The sequence below is a fragment of the Saimiri boliviensis genome, chromosome 2, assembly GCF_048565385.1.
Source record: "Saimiri boliviensis isolate mSaiBol1 chromosome 2, mSaiBol1.pri, whole genome shotgun sequence".
NCBI classification, from domain to species: domain Eukaryota; kingdom Metazoa; phylum Chordata; class Mammalia; order Primates; family Cebidae; genus Saimiri; species Saimiri boliviensis.
In genome coordinates this window covers 213,763,515-213,785,351 of record NC_133450.1, presented here as the reverse complement: position 1 = coordinate 213,785,351, position 21,837 = coordinate 213,763,515, and the positions used below count along the sequence as shown (strand labels likewise).

The following is a 21,837-nucleotide window of genomic DNA, read 5'->3' as shown; positions in this document are numbered from 1 at the left end:
TGTCAGAATTGAACTGAGTAAAAGGACACACAGCTAGTATCCACTGAAGAATTATTTGGTGTATGGGGCAACAACCCTTACACATCTGGTGTCATAAGTATTGTACTATGTGGTATGACAGTAGGAAAAACATCTTGAATTTTTCCTATCTCTATTAACAGATAATACACCTTCACAAGCATATGGGTATCATATAGGCTGTGATTATGAAGAAACTTCCCACGAACTCCAAGCTTTCTGTGTTAACAGCTAGCCATACAGAAATTAAGACCCTCATTCCATAGGGGCCCTACCCAATACCCAGGAGGAAGGAATGCTGCATAGAGAAGCCAAGAAAAATCTGGAGAGGCAGGCCTTGCTGAGTTTCCACACTTAGTCTATTAGCGTTAGATCATACCCATTTTGTCCAATCCTATTTCTATATAGCTATCCATACTTCATTGATCCTAAGCATAAAAAATGGATAATTTTTCCTGCATTTTTGGGTCTGCATTCTGAGGGCTCCCATGACACATAATGCTTTGATCAAATAATTTGCTATACTTTTCTCTTGTTAACCTGTCTTTGTTACAGGGGTGTTGGCCATAACCTTCACAATGGGAATGAAAGGAATCACTCCCTTTCCTTCCCAACAGAGCTTATACAGTATATAAAGGAGCAATTACACTAATATAATCTATTAATATATTCAAGTTTTGGAATTCCTCTTTGGATTCTGCTTTCAAACTAATTTGTAAGTCTCACAAGAAAATCAGGCCCATCACTTCAGGTACACTTCATTTTTATTTTGATCACTAACCTGACTCAGTAAACTTGTCTACATATGAATTTTGTCTACCTCCAAAAATGTAATATTTTATGAAAGGATGATGAAGTTAATTCTAAAGAATATCATTCTAGTGGCTAACATTTACTGAGGGCTTACCATGTATCAAATATTGTAATATTTCGTCAGGCACGGTGTGTATACCTGTAGTCCTATTTACTCCGGAGGATGAAACAAGAGTATCACTTGATCCTAGGAGCTACAGGCTGCAATGCACTATTATCGAGGTTGTGACTGGCCACTGCACTCCAGTCAGGGCAACACAGGGAGTCCCTGTCTCTAAAAAACAAACAAACAAACATATGTTGTGATAAGCTCTTTATGTGTATCATCACATTCAAAGGTGATGAGACAGGTGTTATTTCCCATTTTACAGACCTTAAATAATTTGTCCAAAGTTCCTTAACTAATTGGTTTAGCTAAAACTTGAATCCTGATCTAATTCAAAACCCATGTTTTTCATGACCATGTCATATATAACTAACTGAATTTTCTGGAGTCTAGATTATGTCTGCTTTGTTCTCTATGGCCTAGCATGATGCCATAGGTGGCAGGTGCCTATCATCCCAGCTACTTGGGAGGCTGAGGCACAAAAATTGCTTGAACTGGGCAGGCAGAGGTTGCAGTGAGCCGAGATCATGCCACTGCACTCCAGCCTGGGCAACAGAGCGAGACTCTGTCTCAAAAAAAAAAAAAAAATCATGAAGGAAACCCAGAAAATTTTATACAAAGATAGGATCTCTGATATCATGATCTGACCTTTCCAGGTAACTGGTTTGAAAGGAATAAAAATCTGTCACTTTTTTTGTTTTTAAAAAGTTAAAAACAAAAATTATTATTATTTCCCATACATTATAATACAGCCTCATTCACCACAGGTTAAGCACTCCAAATCTGAAATATTTAAATATAATTATCAAAAATATGAATAACTATAATGCAAATATCCCCAAATCTGAAAAAAATCCAAAATCTAAAACACTTTGGGTAGCAAGCATTTTGGATAAGAGATAATCAATCTGTACTTTATTTATTTATTTTTTTAGAGATAGGGTTTCATTATGTTGCCCAAGCTGATCTCAAACTCCTGAGCTCAAGCAATCCTCCCACCCCTACCTCTCAAAGTGCTAGGATTACAGGCATGAGCTACCACACCTGGCCTTCAACCTGTATTTTAAACTATGAACTTAAATGTATCTGTACTTTCTCCTTCATTTTCTCATATTAAACTATACATATGGATCAGAAAAACTCCCCCAAGTCACATAACTGCTATTTATGCCATTTCCACAAGGCTTTTGGTCCAAATTTCAAGTGTGGTAAACAATTTTTGTGCCTTATAACACAATTGTGCAATGGAAAAAAAGTCTTTCAGTAATTTTAATATTATGAAATACATACTTAGTCTTAGTCCTTTTTCCTGTCATAAGTGTCTTTTTGTATTTTATTGAGTTGACTGATGGCTAGCCACCTCTAGGTAGCTTCAGGATTGGGGTGGTCACTAGAAAGAAGGAGGGGAAGGAGCTAAAGGTTGAGTTGATCACCAATGGTCAATGATGTAATCAATCAGGACTATGTAATGAAGCCTCCAAAAAATTTAAGACTGGGTTCAGGGAGCATCCAGATAGCTGGACACAGGAAGGATCCTGGAGAGGAGTCCACCCAAAGAGGGCGTGGAAGCTCTATACCCTTTTCCACCTTCCTTATGCTATGCATCTTTTCATCTACATCCTTTGTAATATCTTTTATAACAAACGAGTAAATGTAAGTAAGTGCTCCCTGAGTTCTGTGAGCTGCTCTAGCAAATTAATCAAACCCAAGGAGGGAGTTATGGGAACTCTGATTTATAGCTGATCAGTCAGAAGCACAGGTAACTATCTGAGGCTTACAGGTGGCATCAGAACTTGGGGGCAGTCTTGTGAGACCACCTTCAACCTGAGGGATGTGACACTATCTCCAAGCAGATAGTCTCAGAATTGAACTGAACTAGACGACAGGCCTGTGGTGCCTACCACTGCAGAACTGACTGCCTGCTTACTGTGCAGGGGAAAACCCTACAGAATCATGTTGTAACAGTATAGGGGGAGAAACTGAGTTTGTTTAATCTATGGTCTCAGTAATACTATTTTTTTCTTTTTTTGAGACAGAGTCTCACTCTTGCCCAGGATGGAATATGGTGGCATGACCTAAGCTCATTGTAACCTCTGCCTCCCAGGTTCAAGCGATTCTCCTGCCTCAGCCTCCCAAGTAGCTGGGATTACGGGCATATGCCATCACATCCAGCTAATTTTTGTATTTTTAGTAAAGATGAGGTTTTACCATGTTGGCCAAACTGGTCTCAAACTCTTGACCTCAGGTGATCCATCCACCTCAGCCTCCCAAAGTGCTGGGATTACAGCTACCGTGCCCAGCCCTCTGTAATACTGTTGATGTTGCTAAACTACACTGGTATTCTCCTTCTAAATAAGCATAATACTCTGAAATAATACTCTGAAACTTGAGAAAAGCTAAGAGGCATGTGCTTAAGTAAAATCTCATTCCTAATTAAATGGATTAACAGATGACATATATTACAGTGTATAGAGTATGTAGTTGGGTTTTTTATTTCACTGTTGTTGTTGTTGTTGTTGTTGTTGTTGTTGTTGTTTTTCTGAGACAAGGCCTTTCTCTGTCACCCAGGCTGGAGTGTAGTGGCATGCTCATGGTTCACTATGACCTTGCCTTCCCGAGCTCAACTGATCCTCCTACCTCAGCCTCCTGAGTAGCTGGGACTACAGGTACATACAACCATGTTCAGCTTATCTTTTATTTTTTTGTAGAGATGGGGTCTCACTATATTTCCAAGGCTGGTCTTGAACTCCTGGTCTCAACTGATCCTCCTGCCTCAGCCTCCCAAAGTGCTGGGATTACAGGTGTGAGCCACTGTGCCCAGCTTGTAGTTTTTACATCCTAATGACCAAGACCCCTTAGGTCTCACCAGACTCTCATGAAGTCCTTTATTACTTCTGATTAGTAAAAGTCAGGATTACTCATTCATAGACTTAAACCAGGCATCCCCAAACATTTTACAAAGGGGGCCAGTTCACTGTCCCTCAGACCATTGGAGGGCCGCCATATACTGTGCTCCTCTCACTGACCATCAGTGAAAGAGGTGCCCCTTCCTGAGGTGCGGCAGGGGGCCGGATAAATGGCCTCAGGGGGCCGCATGCGGCCCACGGGCCGTAGTCTGGGGACGCCTGACTTAAACCCTTGCTTGCCACAGCTTCTGTAAAAGCCTGGACACTGAAACAACATATATGTAATCAGTCTCAGAGAATAGCTAACTCAGTGAAGTGGGCTTAGGGATTTACAGTGTTTGAGAATGGCTGGCAGTAGCCTGTGAAATAATGCCAGCCATTCTCAAGCTACTGCCTGAAGGTGGTAAATGCTGAATTATAATTTTAAGGGAGAGATGAGGATGTAGTTTGACCCTTAGGATGTTGTTTGCAATCACATGAACAAAGACCAAGCAAGCAATGGAAAAATGAAGACAGCTGAGAGGGAGGCTAAGGTGAGTGAAGGAGCAGGATAAAGAGAAAAAAAGGAAATAAAGTCCAAAGCTGCAGTTATATTTTAAAGGTGGTCTGCAGAGCAAGAAAAAGCCATTGGAATGATGTGGTAACCAGAATCCTATGACTAGGCAACAAAACACTACCCATCCTACAACCTATAAACCTAGATACTTGCTCTGATCTAACAATTCAGTCCATCACAGCTTAGTAGAGACTGCAAACTCCACCTCTATCCAGGCTTTCCTAACCTTCCTAACTTCCCATCTTCTCTGATCTCCAAATAAGGCAGACCTCCTTCTGTCTCTCTACAGACCCCCTAATATGCAAATATCCACCCCCATTTCTTTTTTTTTTTTTCCTTTTCTTTTCTTTTTTTTCTTTCTTTTTTTTTTTTTTTTTTTTTTTTTTTTGGAGACAGTTTCACTCTTGTTGCCCAGTCTGGAGTACGATGTCGTGATCTCAGCTCACCACAACCTCCACCTTCCAGGTTCAAGCAATTCTCCTGCCTCAGCCTCTGGAGTAGCTAGGATTACAGGCATGCACTAGCATGCCCAGCTAATTTTGTATTTTTAGTAGAGACGAGGTTTCTCCATGTTAGTCAGGCTGGTCCTGAACTCCCGATCTCTGGTGATCTGCCCACCTCGTCCTCCCAAAGTGTTGGGATTACAGGGGTGAGCCACCGTGCCTCGCCCAATCCCCATTTCTTAACCGCCATATCCCTCTCCTTAGGCCTTTAATTGGATTTCGGTACTTTCCCTCCAAGTCTACTTACTTCATCCCATACCCTCTGACCTACTTACATACTTTTACTCCTTAACCTTCTCTTCCTTTCAAATATCCTGATTCCTATTCCTCTGCGAAGTCTCCAGCCACTTTTCTTTCCTTTCTGTGCTGCCCACCTCTGCCTCCCATTCTTCTTTATCCCATTCTGATTGACAATTTTCCCACAAATTCTATCCCAGTTCCCTAACACAGTAATAGTCTCCCCCATTTCTCTATGGTTCTTTCCTGTGCCCAGACTCAACATTTCTCTATCCATCCAGGCTTCCCAAGCTGCTCATCTCTCTTTATCCCAGAAAATACCCTGACGTCGTAATGCATTCCAATACTCTGACCTCCAATTACTCCCCTCCCCAAACAAGATACTCAAACCTCCACCCATTCCTCTTCATCCCAACCCAGCTGCCTGCCCATCTGCCCTTCCATCCTAATACCCTAGCCACTGTGTCCCTCTCCATCCTATTAACAGCCTGAAACTCCCTCTCCCATCTCTCTTTTTCTACTCAGATACCCTAAAACTCAAAGCTTCCCGTCCCTTTCCTTTAATTATTTAGTTACTCAATTTTGTTGAGCAGCTTTTATGTAGGAAGAACCTTGCTAGGCTCCAAGCATATAGAGCTGAGAAGGGCAGGGCTTCTTTATGCAAGATGCACAAGATTATATCTCCCTATTACCCATGGTCTCTGCACCAAGCAGTCTCCTTCATGGCATTTTATAAGAGAATTAATTATGTGTGCGAGTACTTGATTGTTGCCCGTTTCTCCTTCTAGACTATAAGCTACAAGAGAGCAGAGGTTTTGTCTGTCGTTCTATGGACAATAAATATTCACTGACTGGAGGACTATGCCAAAGACTCTAGACAATACCAAATTTAAATCCTCGAAGATCTAGCTGTATAGGATTAGAATTATTAAACTCATTTACAAGTGGCAAGGTATCTGAACAATCAGAAGCTTGGATTTTGGAACTAAACAGCCTGAGTTCAAATTCTGATTTTCCACTTACTGTGTGACCTTCAGCAAATTGCTTAACCTCTCTGGTCCTCAGTGCTATTACTTTTTAAATGGGGATAACGTCATACGAGTTATTTTAAATTCTAAGTACAGTAAATTAATACGTGCCAAGTACTTAAAACTGGATCTGACACATAGTGAACACCCGAAAGTGACCAGCAATTATTTTGACAAATGAAGAAACATGCTCAGGAAGGCTGAGACACATGCCCAGGGTTGGTCAGAGGCCCGGTTAAGTTACACAAGGTGGCAGAGTGGAGGCTTGAACCCAAGTTTGTCTGCCTTCAAAATTCACGAACCCCTTAACGAATATAACGGAAGCGTTTGCTCTTCCCCTCCTGCCAGCGTTTCGTGCCCATAGCCAGGCATCCTTCTCCTCGCACTGGGCTCCGCCCGATACCATGACAACCCGTCACGACGCCCAGGCTGTCCTTTCTCCCGCTCGCCCACCACAGGCAGCGGGCAAGTCCCCGCCGTGCCCTCAGCTCAGGCGGCACGGCCCACCACCTTCCGGGCGCCGCGCCCGCACTTCTACACCTCCCCACGCTCCGGTTCTGCGGCCCCACTCGCCCCCGCCGTCTCCACCTCTTCCGATCCAAACCTCCCTCCTTCATCCACCGCCCCACTCCCGGTCCGGACCCTCCCCTCCTTCCCGTCCAATCCCAATTCCCAGACTCCCACCCCCGCCCCAACTCCATCCCAAGCCGGCCCACCCCGCGCCCGGTTCGGGCCTTCCCGCCTTTGCCGCTCACCGCGCGGGCCGGACGCCGGGGAACGGACTCTACCAGGTCTGACGCTCACCGCCTAGACGCCGAGCCGAGCTGTCCCGCGGGCTGAGGCCGAGCGGGAGACGTGCGGGTTTTTCCTTTAGACGCCCAGCGGCGCGGCGGCCATTTTGTTGTGTTGCGCCGGTTGCCGGGGGCCCAGCGCGCGTGGGGGTGGGGCCTGTCTCAGTCACGCCCCTCTCCGGGGCCGCTGGGAGGGGCGCCGAGGCGTTTCCCGCCGCTTTTGCCGCCTGCGCGCTAGGGCGCGGGGAGTCGTTAGCGCCAAGCTTCCGGCCGCGTGAGGCCGGCGGGCTGCGACGCCTTAGCCTTCGGATTGGGCGGCAGGTGGAAGTTTTACGGGTGCAGAGTCAAGGGGAGCCGAGGTCTCAAAGGGCAGCCGCCAGCCATGCTGTGGCCTTCGCTGAGACAAAGCTGCCGCCGCCACCGTCTGACACACCGACACGCTCCTCGGGGCCTGAGTCGGAGGACGGCCAGAGGCGGCGGCGCGGCGCGGCGTCTCCCCGGCCTCCCCCACTTCTGATGCCTGCGGGTCAAGAGCCAGGGTTCCTCGCAGCGCGCTTCTCCCCGACTGTCATATCTCAAACGAATTCCCTTCAGGGACCCAGGCACGGAGGAACCTGAAAGCGGACGCCCCGTGGGCGCAGCTGCCGAGTGAGGGTCGGGGAGCCTGGGAAGCCGGGGCAGAGGATGTTCCTCTGGCTACAGGGGAGTGAACGCAAGAAGCGTTGGCACTGGCTTCCGCTGGGGCTTGCCAGAGGGCGGCGTTCACGACGTGCGTTCAACAGATACTGTAAAGAATTTAGCAGATACTGGGCTGGATGCTAGGGAAATGCTGAAGTTTCTGTTGTTTGAGATGGAGTCTCGCTGTTTCTCCAGGCTGGAGTGCAGTGGTGCGATCTCGGCTCACTGCAACCTCCACTTCCCGGGTTCAAGCGATTCTCCTGCCTCAGCCTCCCGAGTAGCTGGGACCGCAGGTGCGCGCCACCACGCCCAGGTACTTTTTCTGTATTTGGTAGAGACGGGGTTTCACCATGTTGGCCAGGACGCTGAAGTTTTTTTAAAAGTGTTATCACCAAGGACACCTTTCACTCCAGCAGCCTCCCGTTTTGCATGTGTACCCTTGACTATGTTACCATTAGAGGCTGCACCTGCTGCAGAAATCCCCCGTGTAATCACTCCCCCTTCTTGACTATAATCCTCTCATTTTAGCAGCGTGCCTGCTCAAAAGACCCCTATACCAGCACAATTCTTAACTTCCTTGCGTCTTCCAGTCCCTTTTTCTTACCATTTTCTCGCAATCATTCCCTCCAGTCTTCATTTCCTTTCTTCACTACAGAGTTTATGGTCCACCTGTATAACACTATTTTAGAAACTCCCTCTCTCTTTGCCTCAGTTTCCCCGATAGTTATAAAAGTGAATCCAGGCCAGAGGCGGTGGCTCATGCCTGTAATCCCAGTACTTTGGGAGGCCAACGTGGGAGGATCACTTGAGGTCAGGAATTCGAGACCAGCCTGGCCAACAAGATAAAACCCCATATCTACTAAAAATACAAAAATTAGCTGGGCATGGTGGCACACACTTGTCATTCCAGCTACTTGGGAGGCTGAGGTGGGAGGATCGCTTGAACTCAGGAGGCGGAGGTTGCAGTGAGCCAAGATTGTGCCACTGCACTCCAGCCTGAGCAACAGAGTGAGACTCCGTCTCAAAAAAAAAAAAAAAAAAAAAAAAAAAAAAGTCCAGTTTTCCTCATAAAAGTGAATCCATGTGAAAGAACTTAGAACAGGGAGGGACCCATAGCAAGTTCTCAGTATGTCTCAGGTATTTCATTATTAGATAAACGTTACCCAGAAGTGATGTTTCTTCGTAGGCCTGAAAGAAAAGAGTTTAGGCAAGGAGTAGGGAGGTGGGAAAGAATTTGCTGGGCAAAGGGAGCAACTCGTACAAACCCCAGAAGGGGGAAAGGGGCTTGGCAGTGTGCTGGATGTCAAGTAATTCAGCATAGCTGGAACAAAACATGAGTATGGGATCATTAAATAGCTCAGTATGGCTTGTGCAAAAATCTGGGGTGGAGAAGTTACATCTGGAAAAGAGACTCTGTTATAAGCAGTATTAGGCACTTAATTTTTCCTTAAGGCAGAGATATGGCTTCACCTCAATAGGAAATTGAGGTGAAAATAGGAAAAGGGGACTTCCAACAGGGAATAAACTGCAATAAACATGGGGATGCAGATGTGTCTGATATACTGATTTCCTTTTTTTTTTTTTTAATTGCATTTTAGGTTTTGGGGTACATGTGAAGAACATGCAAGATTGTTGCATAGGTACACACATGGCAGTGTAGTTTGCTGCCTTCCATCCCCTCACCTGTATCTGTCATTTCTCCCCATGCTATCTCCTCCCACCTCCCCACCCCCCCGTCCCTCCCCCATTTCCCCCCAACGGACCCCAGTGTGTAGTGCTCCCCTCCCTGTGTCCATGTGTTCTCATTGTTCAACACCCGCCTATGAGTGAGAATATACGGTGTTTGATTTTCTGCTCTTGTGTCAGTTTGCTGAGAATGATGGTTTCCAGGTTCATCCATGTCCCTACAAAGGACGTGAACTCATCGTTTTTGATGGCTGTGTAATATTCCATGGTGTATATGTACCACATTTTCCCTATCCAGTCTATCATCGTTGGGCATTTGGGTTGGTTCCAGGACTTTGCTATTGTAAACAGTGCTGCAATGAACATTCGTGTGCACGTGTCCTTGTAGTAGAATGATTTATAATCCTTTGGATATATACCCAGTAATGGGATTGCTGGGTCAAATGGGATTTCTATTTTTAGGTCCTTGAGGAATCGCCACACTGTCTTCCACAATGGTTGAATTAATTTACATTCCCACCAACAGTGTAAAAGTGTTCCTATTTCTCCACATCCTCTCCAGCTTCTGTTGTTTCCAGATTTTTTAATGATCGCCATTCTAACTGGTGTGAGATGGTATCTCAATGTGGTTTTGATTTGCATTTCTCTGATGACCAGTGATGATGAGCATTTTTTCATATGTTTGTTGGCCTCCTGTATGTCTTCTTTTGTAAAGTATCTGTTCATATCCTTTGCCCATTTTTGAATGGGCTTGTTTGTTTTTTTCTTGTAGATCTGCTTTAGTTCTTTGTAAATTCTGGATATCAGCCCCTTGTCAGATGGGTAGACTGCAAAAATTTTTTCCCATTCTGTTGGTTGCCGATTCACTCTACTGACTGTTTCTTTTGCCGTGCAGAAGCTGTGGAGTTTGATTAGGTCCCATTTGTCTATTTTGGCTTTTGTTGCCATTGCTTTTGGCGTTTTGGTCATGAAGTCCTTGCCTACACCTATGTCCTGAATGGTTTTGCCTAGATTTTCTTCTAGGGTTTTTATGGTGTTAGGTCTGATGTTTAAGTCTTTAATCCATCTGGAGTTAATTTTGGTGTAAGGTGTCAGAAGGGGTCCTGTTTCTGCTTTCTGCACATGGCTAGCCAGTTTTCCCAACACCATTTATTAAACAGGGAGTCCTTTCCCCATTGCTTGTTTTTGTCAGGTTTGTCGAAGATCAGATGGTTGTGGGTATGTTGTATTTCCTCTGAGGCCTCTGTTCTGTTCCATTGGTCTATATCTCTGTCTTCCAGATATACAATCATGTCATCTGCAAATAGAGACAATTTGATTTCCTCCTTTCCAATTTGGATACCCTTTATTTCTTTTTCTTGCCTGATTGCTCTGGCTAGAACTTCCAGTACTATATTGAATAGGAGTGGTGAGAGGGCATCCTTGTCTAGTGCCAGATTTCAAAGGGAATGCTTCCAGTTTTTGCCCATTCAGTATGATATTGGCTGTTGGTTTGTCGTAAATAGCTTTTATTGTTTTGAGATACGTTCCGTCAATACCTAGTTTATTGAGGGTTTTTAGCATAAAGGGTTGTTGAATTTTGTCAAAAGCCTTCTCTGCATCAATTGAGGTTGATTTCCTTTTACTTAAATGTGATTCCTGTTGACATTTAAGTGAATGGTGCTGTCCTCTTCCCAACTACACAACACAGAAGGAAACCCTTGGAGTTGAAACCCATAATTTTTGGTTCCATTTAAGATTAAAAGGAGAGGCTGGGAGCGCTGTGGCTCACGCCTGTAATCCCAGCACTTTGAGAGACTGAGGCGGGCAGATCATGAGATCAGGAGTTCAAGACCAGCCTGGCCAACATGGTGAAACCCCTGTCTCTACTAAAAATACAAAAATTAGCCAGGTGTGGTGATGTGTGCCTGTAGTCCCAGCTACTCGGGGGGCTGAGGCAGGAGAATCACTTGAACTTGGGAGGTGGAGGTTACATTTAGCTGAGACTGTGCCATTGCATTCCAGTTTGGGTGACAGAGTGAGACTGTCTCAAGGAAGAAAAAAAAAAATCCCCTTTTATTTTTATTTATTTTTTTTTTTTTGAGATGGAGTCTCACTCTCTCATGCAGGCTGGAGTACAATGGGACGGTCTCGGCTCAGTGCAACCTCCCGCCTTCTGGGTTCAAGCGATTCTCCTGCCTCAGTCTCCCAAGTAGCTGGGATTACAGACATGCACCACCATACCTGGCTAATTTTTGTATTTTAGTAGAGATGGGGGTTTCACCATGTTGGCTTGGCTGGTCTCAAATTCCTGACCTCAAGTGATCCTCCCACCTTGGCCTCCCAAAGTGCTGGGATTGCAGGTGTGAGCCACCACGCCTGGCCGAAATTATTTTCCACTCCGCCTCTTTTTTGAGAAGAGTCTAACTCTGTCTCCAGGCTGGAGTGCATTGGCACAATTTCGACTCGCTGCAACCTCCGCATCCTGGGTTCAAGCCATTCTCCTGCCTCATCCTCCTGAGTAGCTGGGACGACAGGCCCATGCCACCATGCCCAGCAAATTTTCGTGCTTTTAGTAGAGATGAGGTTTCACCATGTTGGCCAGGCTGGTCTTGAATTCCTGAGCTTAGATTAGCTGCTCACCTCAGCCTCCGAAAGTGCTGAGATTACGGGTGGTTACTATAGATTTGTAGTATTTTGAAGACTGTTAGTGTGATGCCTCTGGCTTTGTTCTTTTTGTTCAGGATTGCTCTGGCCATTTGGGTTCTTTGGTGGTTCCATACGAATTTTTAGATTGTTTGTTCCTATTTCTGTGAAGAATATAGTGATTGCAAATAATCTGTAGGTTGTTTTGGGTAATATGGTCATTTTAATAATATTGATTCTTCTGATTCATGAAAAGTGAGATGTTTTTCCATTTGTTTGTATCCTCTTCAATTTATTTTATCAGTGTTTTGTAGTTTGCCTTGTAGAAGTCTTTCACATCCACACTTAAAGTTATTCCTAGGTGTTTTTTAAATAGCTATTGTAAATGAGATTGCTTTCTTCATTTATTTTTTAGCTCATGTGTTGTTTGTGTATGGAAACACTACTGACTTTTGTATATTGGTTTTATACTCTGCAACATTACTGAATTCATTTATTAGTTTCTAATAGATTTGTTGTGGAATCTTTGAGGTTTTCTACATTCCATTTTACCTCTTCCTTTCTGATTTTTGATGTCTTTTGTTTCTTTTCCTTATCTAATTGCACTTGCTAGTTCTTCCAATCTACGTTGACTAGAAGTGGTAAGTTCGGGATCCTTGCATTGTACCAGATCTTAATGGAAAAGCTTTTAGGTTTTTTCCATTGATGATAATGTGAGCTGCAGGTTTCTAATGGCCTTTATTATGTTGTATTCGTCCATTTTCACCCTGCTATAAAGAACTACCTGAGACTAGGTAATTTATAAAGAAGAGAAGTTTAATTGCCTCACAGTTCCACGTGGCTGGGGAGACCTCAGGAAACTTAAAATTATGGTGGAAGACAAAGGGGAAGCAAGGCACATCTTTTGTGGCAGCAGGGGGAGAGGAGAAGTGCCATACTATTAAACCATTGGTTCTCGTGAGAATTTACTCACTATTATAAGAACAGCATGGGGGAGACCGCCCCCATGATCCAATCACCTCGCACCAGATACCTCCCTTGACACATGGGGATTACAATTCGACATGAGATTTGGGTGGGGACACAGAGCCAAACTGTATCATATGTTGAGGAATTTTGCTTTTTTTTTTTTTTTTTTTTAAGATGGGGTCTCATTCTGTCACCCAGGCTGAAGTGCAGTGGTGCAATCATGGCTCACTGCAGTCCTGAACTCTATGGCTCAAGTGATTCTCCTGCCTCAACCTCCTGAGTAACTGGGACTATAGGTATGCGCTACCATGTGCTATTCCCACAGTCTTCATAAGCCACAGACCAGGAGATTCCCTCGAGTGCCTACAACACCAGGGCCCTGAGTTTCCAGCACAAACTGGGAGGCCATTTGAGAAGACACTGAGCTAGCCACAGCAGTTTTTCTTTTCATACCCAAGTGGCACCTGGAATGCCAGTGAGATAGAAACACTCACTCCCTTGGAAAGGGGGCTGAAGCCAGGGAGCCAAGTGATCTGGCTTGGTGAGTTCCACCCCCATGAAGACCAGCAAGCTAAGATCCACTGGCTTGAAATTCTCGCAGCTGGCACAGCAGTCTGAACTCAGCCTGGGTTGCTTGAACTCAGTAGGGGATGGGGTGTTCACCATTGCTAGGGCTGAAATAGATGGTTTTAACATCACAGTGTAAACAAAGTTGCCAGGAAGTTCGAACTAGATGGAGTCCACATCAGCTAAACAAGGCCTCTGAAGGTAGACTGTGTCACTAGACTCCCTGCTCGCTGGGCATGGCATCTCTGAAAAAAGGCAGCAGCCCATCAGGGACTCACCTCCCTGGGGCAAAGTACCTGGGAAAAGGGGCAGTTGTGGGTACAGCTTTAGCAGACTTAAAGGTCCCTGCCTGGCAGCTCTGAAGAGAGCAGCAGATCTCACAGCACAGCATTTGCCCTCTGATAAGGGACAGAGGGAGTCAAGTGGCTCCCTGACCCCCATGTATCCTGACTGGGAGACACCTCCCTGTAGGGGCCAACAGACAACTTGAGCTCTGGCTGGCATCTGGTGGGTACCCTTCTGGGACAAAGCTACCAGATGAAGGAACAGGTTGCAATCTTTGCTCTTCTGCAGCTCCCACTGGTGCTTCCCAGGCAAGCAGGGTCTGGAGTGGACCTCCAGCAAACTCCAGCAGACATAAAGCAGAGGGACCTGACTGTTAGAAGGAAAACTAACAAACAGAAAGAAATAGTTTCAATAGCAACAGAAAGGATGTCCACTCAAGAGACCCCATCCAAAGGTCACTGACTTCAAAGACCAAAGGTAGATAAATCCACAAAGATAGGAAGAAACCAGCACAAAAGGGCTGAAAATTCTAAAAATCAAAATGCCTCGTCTCCTCCAAGAAATCACAACTCCTCGCCAGCAAGGGGACAAAACTGGACAGAGAATGAGTTTGACAAATTGACAGAAGCAGGCTTCAGAAGGTGGATAATAAGAAACTTCTCCAAACTAATGGAGCATGTTCTAACCCAATGCAAGGAAGCTGAGAAACTTGAAAAAAGGTTAGATGAAACGCTAACTAGAACAACCAGTTTAGAGAAGAACATAAACGGCCTGATGGAGCTGAAAAACACAGCATGAGAACTTCATGAAGCATACACAAGTTTCAATAGCTGGATCAATCAAGCAGAAGAAAGGAGATCAGAGATTGAAGATCAACTCAATGAAATAAAGTGAGAAGACAAGATTAGAAAAAAAAGAATGAAAAGAAATGAACAAACCCTCCAAGAAATACAGGATTATGTGAAAAGACCAAATCTACATTTGATCTGTGTACCTGAAAGTGACAGGGAGAATGAAACCAAGTTGGAAAACAGTCTTCAGGATATTATCCAGGAGAACTTCCCCAACTTAGCAAGGCAGGTCAGCATTCGAATTCAGGAAATACAGAGAACACCACAAAGATATTCCTTGAGAAGAGCAACCCTAAGACACATAATTGTCGGATTCACCAGGGTTGAAATGAAGGAAAAAATGCTAAGGGAAGCCAGAGAGAAAGGTTGGGTTACCCACAAAAGGAAGCCCATCAGACTAACAATAGATCTCTTGGCAGAAACCCTACAAGCCAGAAGAGTCAGGGGCCAATATTCAGCATTCCTAAAGAAAAGAATTTTCAACCTAGAATTTCATATTTAGCCAAAGTAAGCTTCATAAGCAAAAGAGAAATAAAATCCTTTACAGAAAAGCAACTGCTGAGAGATTTTGTCACCACCAGTCCTGCCTGACGAGAGCTCCTGAAGGAAGCACTAAACATGGAAAGGAACAACCAGTATCAGCCACTGCAAAAATACAACAAATTGTAAAGAATATTGATGCTATGAAGAAACTGCATCAACCAAGAGGTGAAACAACCTGCTAGCATCATAATGTCAGGATCAAATTCACACATAACAATATTAACCTTAAATGTAAATGGGCTAAATGCCCCAATTAAAAGACTGGCAAATTGGATAAAAAGTCAAGACTCATTGGTGTGCTTTGTTCAGGTGACCCATCTCACATGCAAAGACACACATACATAGGCTCAATATAAAGGGATGGAGGAATATTTACCAAGCAAATTGAAAGCAAAAGAAAAAGAAAAAAGAAAAAAAATGCAGGAGTTGAAATCCTAGTCTCTTATAAAACAGACTTTAAACCAACAAACATCAAAAGAGACAAAGAAGGGCATTGCATAATGATAGAGGGATCAATGCAACAAGAAGAGCTAGCTATCCTAAATATATATGCACCCAATACAGGAGTGCCCAGATTCATAAAGCAGGTTCTTAGAGGCCTACAAAGAGACTTGGACTCCCACACGATAATAGTAGGAGACTTTAACACCCTACTGTCAATATTAGATCAGTGAGGCAGAAAATTAGCAAGGATATCCAGGACTTGACCTCAGATCTAAACCAAATGGACCTAATAGACATATACAAAACTCTCCACCCCAAATCAACAGAATATACATTATTCTCAGCACCACATTGCACTTATTCTAAAATTGATCACATATTTGGAAGTAAAACATTCCTCAGCAAATGCAAAATAATGGAAATAGTAGCAAACAGTCTCTCAGGCCACAGTGCAATCAAATTAGAACTCAGGATTAAGAAACTCACTCAAAACCACACAATTACATGGAAACTGAACAACCTGTTCCTGAATGACTACTGGATAAATAATGAAATGAAGGCAGAAATAAAGATGTTCTTTGAAACCAACGAGAACAAAGACACAACATACCAGACTCTCTGGAACTCATTGAAAGCAGTGTTTAGAGGGAAATTTATAACACTAAATGCCCACAAGGGAACAGAGGAAAGATCTAAAATTGACACCCTAATGAGCAAGAACAAACAAATTCAAAAGCTAGCAGAAGACAAGAAATAACTAAGATTAGAGCAGAACTGAAGGAGATAGAGACATAAAAAACCCTTCAAAAAATCAATGAATCCAGTAGCTAGTTTTTTGAAAAGATCAACAAAATAGATAAACCACTAACCAGACTAATAAGGATAGAGAGAAGGATAGATGCAATAAAAAATGATAAAGGGAATATCACCACTGATTCCACAAAAATACAAACTACCATCAGAGAATACTGTAAACACCTCTATGCAAATAAACTAGAAAATTTAGAAGAAATTGATAAATTCCTGGACACTTACACCCTCCCAAGACTAAACCAGGAAGAAGTCAAATCTCTGAATAGATGAATAACAAGATCTGAAATTGAGGCAGCAATTAATAGCCTATCAACTGAAAAAAGTCCAGGGCCAGACGGGTTCACAGCTGAATTCTACCAAAAGTACAAAGAGGAGCTGGTACCATTCCTTCTGAAACTATTCCAAACAATGGAAAAAGAGAAAATCCTAACTCATTTTATGAGGTCAACATCATCCTGATACCAAAATGGGCAAAAAAGAAAATTTCAGGCCAATATCCCTGATGAACATCAATGCAAAAATCCTCAATAAAATACTGGCAAACCAAATCCAAGAGCACATCAAAAAGCTTATACATCACAATCAAGTTGGCTTCATCCCTGGGATGCAAGGCTGCTTCAACATACACAAATTGATAAATGTAATCCATCACATAAACAGAACCAAGACAAAAATCACATGATTATCTCAATAGATGCAGAGAAGGTCTTGACAAAAGTCAACAGGCTTTATGCTATGAAACGTATCTCAAAATATTAACTATTTATGACAAACCCACAGCCAATATCATACTGAAGGGGCAAAAACTGGAAGCATTCACTTTGAAAACTTGCAGAAGATAAGGACACCCTCTTCACCACTATTGAAAGATGAAAAATGCATTGGAGTCTCTCAATAGCAGACTTGATCAAGCAAAAGAAAGAATTTGTGAGCTTGAAGACAGGCTATATGAAAATACACAGAGGAGAAAAAGGAAAAAAATAAAAAGAATGAAGCATGCCTACAAGATCTAGATAACAGCTTCAAAAGAGCAAATGTAAGAGTTACTGGCCTTAAAGATTTTATATTTATATATATATATATATATATATATATATATATATAGAGAGAGAGAGAGAGAGAGAGAGAGAGAGAGAGAGAGAGATGGGGTAGAATGTTTATTCAAGGAAATTGTAACAGAACGTTCCAAACCTAGAGAAAGATATAAATATCTAAATACAAGAAAATCAAAGAACGTCAAGCAGATGCAACCCACATAAGACTACTTCAAGACATATAATAATCAAACTCTCTAGGATCAAGGATAAAGAAAGAATCTTAAAAGCAGCAAGAGAAAAGAAACAACATAAAGGAGCTCTGTAATACATCTGGCAACAGACTTCTTAGCGGAAACTTTACAGGCCAGGAAAAAGTGGGATGACATAGTCAAAAAGTGCTGAGGAAAAGAAAACATCTAACCTAGAATATTATACCCAGCACAATTATTTTTTAGACATAGAGAAATACTTAGACAAACAAAAGCTGAGGAATTTTATCAACATTAGCCTTATAGGAAATGCTAAATGAAGCTTTTCAATCTGAAGGAAAATGATATTAATGAGCAACAAAAAATAATCTAAAAGTATAAAACTCACTGGTAAAAGTACACAGAGAAATGCAGAACACTGTAACACTGTAATTACAGTATGTAAACCACTCATATGCTTAGTAGAATGACTAAATAAACTGATCAAAAATAATAACTATAATTATTTTTTAAGAGACAGACAATGTAGAAAGATAAATCAACACAATAAAAAGTCAAAATACAGGAAAGATAAGTGTACAGGTTTTTTCGCTTTCTCTTTGCTTCATTTAAAAAATTTTTCTTTATAGTTAAGTTGTTATAAGTCTAAAATAATTGTTTATAAGATGTTATTTGCAAGCCTCATGGTAACTACAAAGTAAAAACCTATAATTGCTACAAAAAAAATTAAAAGCAAGAAATTAAAACATACTAGTAGAGAAAATCACTTTTACACAAAGGAAGATAGGAAGGAAGGAAGGGAGGACCGACAAAACAAGCAGAAAACAAATAACAAAATATCAGTACTAAGTCCTGACTGATCAATAATAACAACTAAATGAGTGTAAATGGAGTAGAATCATTTTTAAAAGGCACTGTAAACAATTTTGTCTCTTGTTATGGCATTAATTGCCTTTAGTAGATTATATGTAACCTACTTCTTTATCTCAAAAGCTGTAAAAGGGCTTTGTTCCAAAATATCCTTCTCATTTAAACTTTGAACCCAATATTGTTTGAAGTATTCCTCTTGCTTCTCAAGAATCAGTCTAGCAATTAAGAAGAAATGCCACAAATGTTAATCACATCTCAATAAGACCTGTAAACTCCACTGCATTTAAAAGAGATTTTATGAGACTCAGACATACAGGACATATTCTCAGCCTTTAAGGAGCTTATCCAAATGGTGACAACAAAATAGCTACCCATTATTAGTTTCCAACGTTTATCAGTTATTGTGATAATAACTTGCTAAATTATCTCTCATCTTTACAACCACGCTGAAGAGTGTTATTACCCTCAGGTTACCAATGAGTAAACTGGGGCTCAGAAAAATGTAGTGCTTCAGGGAGCACATCTAGTAAGTTGCAGAAATGGTGATTTGATTGTTCAAGATCAGTAGAAAAAAGACAGGAAAGATATCAAACCATGCTGAAGTCTTACCTTCTCTTTGACACCTTCTCCATGTATGTGTGTGTGTATATATATATATATGGAGTCTCGCTCTGTTGCCCAGGCTGGAGTGCAGTGGCATGATCTTAGCTCACTACAGCCTCCACCTCCTGGGTTCAAACAATTCTCATGTCTCAACCTACCAGGTAGCTGGGACTAAAGGTATGAGCCACCTTGCCTGGCTAATTTTTGTATCTTTAGTAGAGACAGGGTTTTATCATGTTGGCCAGATGGGGTTTCACCATGTTACACAGCAATTCTCCTGCCTCAGCCTTCTGAGTAGCTGGAATTACAGGCATCTGCCACCAGGCCTGCCTGCCTTTTTTTTTTTTTTTTTTTTTTTTTTTTTTTTTTTTTAGTAAAGACAGGGTTTCACCATGTTGGCCAGTCTGGTCTTGAACTCCTGACCTCAAGTGATCCACCTGCCTCAGCCTCCCCAAAGTGCTAAGTTACAGGTCTGAGCTGCTGTGCCCAGCCCACACCAGGTTGATTTTTTAAAACCGTTTAATGATATTTTATGATGTGTAGGGTGTGAATCCTTGCCTGAATTCCTAACCTCGAGTGATCCACCCACCTTGGCCTTCCAAAGTGCTGGGATTACAGATAAGAGCCACAGCACCCAGCCTTCTCCAGATAGTTTGTCTGTAACTAATTCTCTATTTTGTAAACTCTTAAATAATTTGTATCCCAATCTGAACATTTTGATTCTTATTATGTACTATTGCATATTCTATGCAAAGGTTCAAATGTACAAGGTGGTAATAAATGTGACATAATTGAAGACGTAATCTGGGTTATGTCTGGTTCTCCCTTCCTCAGTAGGGCTGGAGCAAGACTGCTGAAATGACCACCAGGCAGATGGCAGATTGGGAAGACAACCTGAAATGGTCAGAGGTGGAAAGAGTCAGAATAACTGGATAAGCCACATTCTGGGAAATACAGTGGTTCAAATCCACTGTGGATAAATTTGTATTTGAAGATCAAATGGTAAGTGAAGAAAAATAGAGAAGAAAGCCATTGCGTGAACTACGCTTGAAAGTCACCAAAGCAGTGACTGTCTTGGCAGAGTCTCTTGCTCTCTTCCCTCTCTTTCCTGAATCGGAAGGCATCTCTCTCCAGGCTTGGCTAATTGGAGCTGGGGGAGGAGTGATTCAGACTCTATCCTGGCCACAGCTGGCATCACACTTGGTCTTACCTAAAGCCCACAGCCTTCCAGACCAGCTAAGTACTGGGGCTCACCAAGACCTGCAGTCACTACTGCCTAGTTATGCCTGCTGCAAATGTTTATTCAAGGCCTAAGGCCACTTTAGTCAGCAGGTGGTGTATCCTACCAGGACCAAGTCCATACCAACAGGGCAGTGGATTCCCTTCTGACCCAGGGTGGGTCCAGAAACACCATCCAGGAGCAAAGCCTGGAATCGGAAGCTTTAGGAATCTGCTTGGTGTTTTTACTGTGACTAAGCTGATACCCAAGTTGCAAGACAAAGTCCTCTGTGCTCTTCTGTCTTCTTTCCCCAAGCAGAAGGACTCTCTCCCCAAGCTTCAGTACCTGGAGTTTGGTGAGGAGTGACATATGTGCTCCTGTGGCTGCCACAGTTAGTGTCAAACTGTGTTGGACCCCAAGTCCACTACCTCCAAGACCAGGACACCACTAGACCTTGCCATAGGAGTTGCTAACAGAGAAAAAAAGTCAGTAAAATATTTCGGAGTGGCTTATTTTGAGTCAGTATGAGTGATCATGATCTTGGGAACAGTCTTAGGTTCTAAGCAGTCTTAAAAATTGCCTGAAGCAGGTTGGTTACAATTTGGTTTTATACATTTCCAGGAGACAGGAGTTAAAGGCAGTGACATAAATCAATACATGGAAAGTATACATTGATTCAGCCCAAAAAAATCAGGACATTTCCAAGCAGGGACTTAACAAAACATAGGTGGGTTTTAAGGATTCTTTAGTTGACAATTGGTTGAGAGAGTTACTCTGTTGTCTAAAGGCTCAGCGTCAATAGAAAGTAATGCCTGAGTTAAAGGAGGTTGTGGGGTCCACGGCTTTTGTTATGTAGATGAATCCTCATAGGTAGCATCCCTCAGAGAGAGTCAATGGCAAATGTCTGTCTCTTCAGACCTTTGAGATGTCAGACTCTCAGGTCAACTCTGAGAGATCTGGGAAAAGCCTAGAAAGGGAAGGCCTGGCTGCATTAATGGAGATTCTCTTCAGATGCAAATCTCCCCCACAAAAGATAACTTTGCAGGGCCATTTCAAAATATGTCAAAGAAATGTATTTTGAGGTAAAATATTTTTATTCGCATCAGGGTCTTCTGTCACGTGATGCTACATCAGAGTCAGGTTGGAAAGTAAGCCATATTATATCAGGTTATTTATTATTTATTTATTTATTTATTTATTTTGAAGATGGAGTTTTGCTCTTGTTGCCCAGGCCTGGAGTGCAATGGCATGATCTCAGCTCACCCGCCTCCTTGGTTCAAGCAATTCTCCTGCCTCAGCCTCGGAGTAGCTGGGATTACAGGGGTCTGCCACCACACTTAGCTAATTTTTTGTATTTTTACTAGAGACCGGTTTCACCATGTTGGCCAGGCTGGTCTTGAACTCCTAACCTCAGATGATCCACCTGCCTTGGCCTCCCAAAGTGCTGGGATTACAGGCATGAGCCACTCTGCCCAGCCTA

The 21,837-nt window shown here is 42.8% G+C and overlaps 1 protein-coding gene across 13 annotated transcripts in view; it reads right to left on the bottom strand.

Annotated features, from left to right (window-relative positions):
• Positions 1 to 7,083, bottom strand: part of CNTRL (centriolin) — a 95,575-nt gene extending 88,492 nt beyond the window's left edge. For 10 of the 13 annotated variants that reach the window (XM_074395252.1, XM_074395256.1, XM_074395257.1 and 7 more), the window contains exon 1: positions 6,923 to 7,083. The gene's annotated coding sequence lies outside the window, so the exon portion shown is untranslated. Of the gene's footprint in view, positions 1 to 925; positions 5,521 to 6,922 lie in introns of those variants that run through there. The other 3 variants (XM_074395253.1, XM_074395255.1, XM_074395254.1) reach the window with 3 other exon arrangements.
• Between the last annotated feature and the right edge of the window lie 14,754 nt (positions 7,084 to 21,837).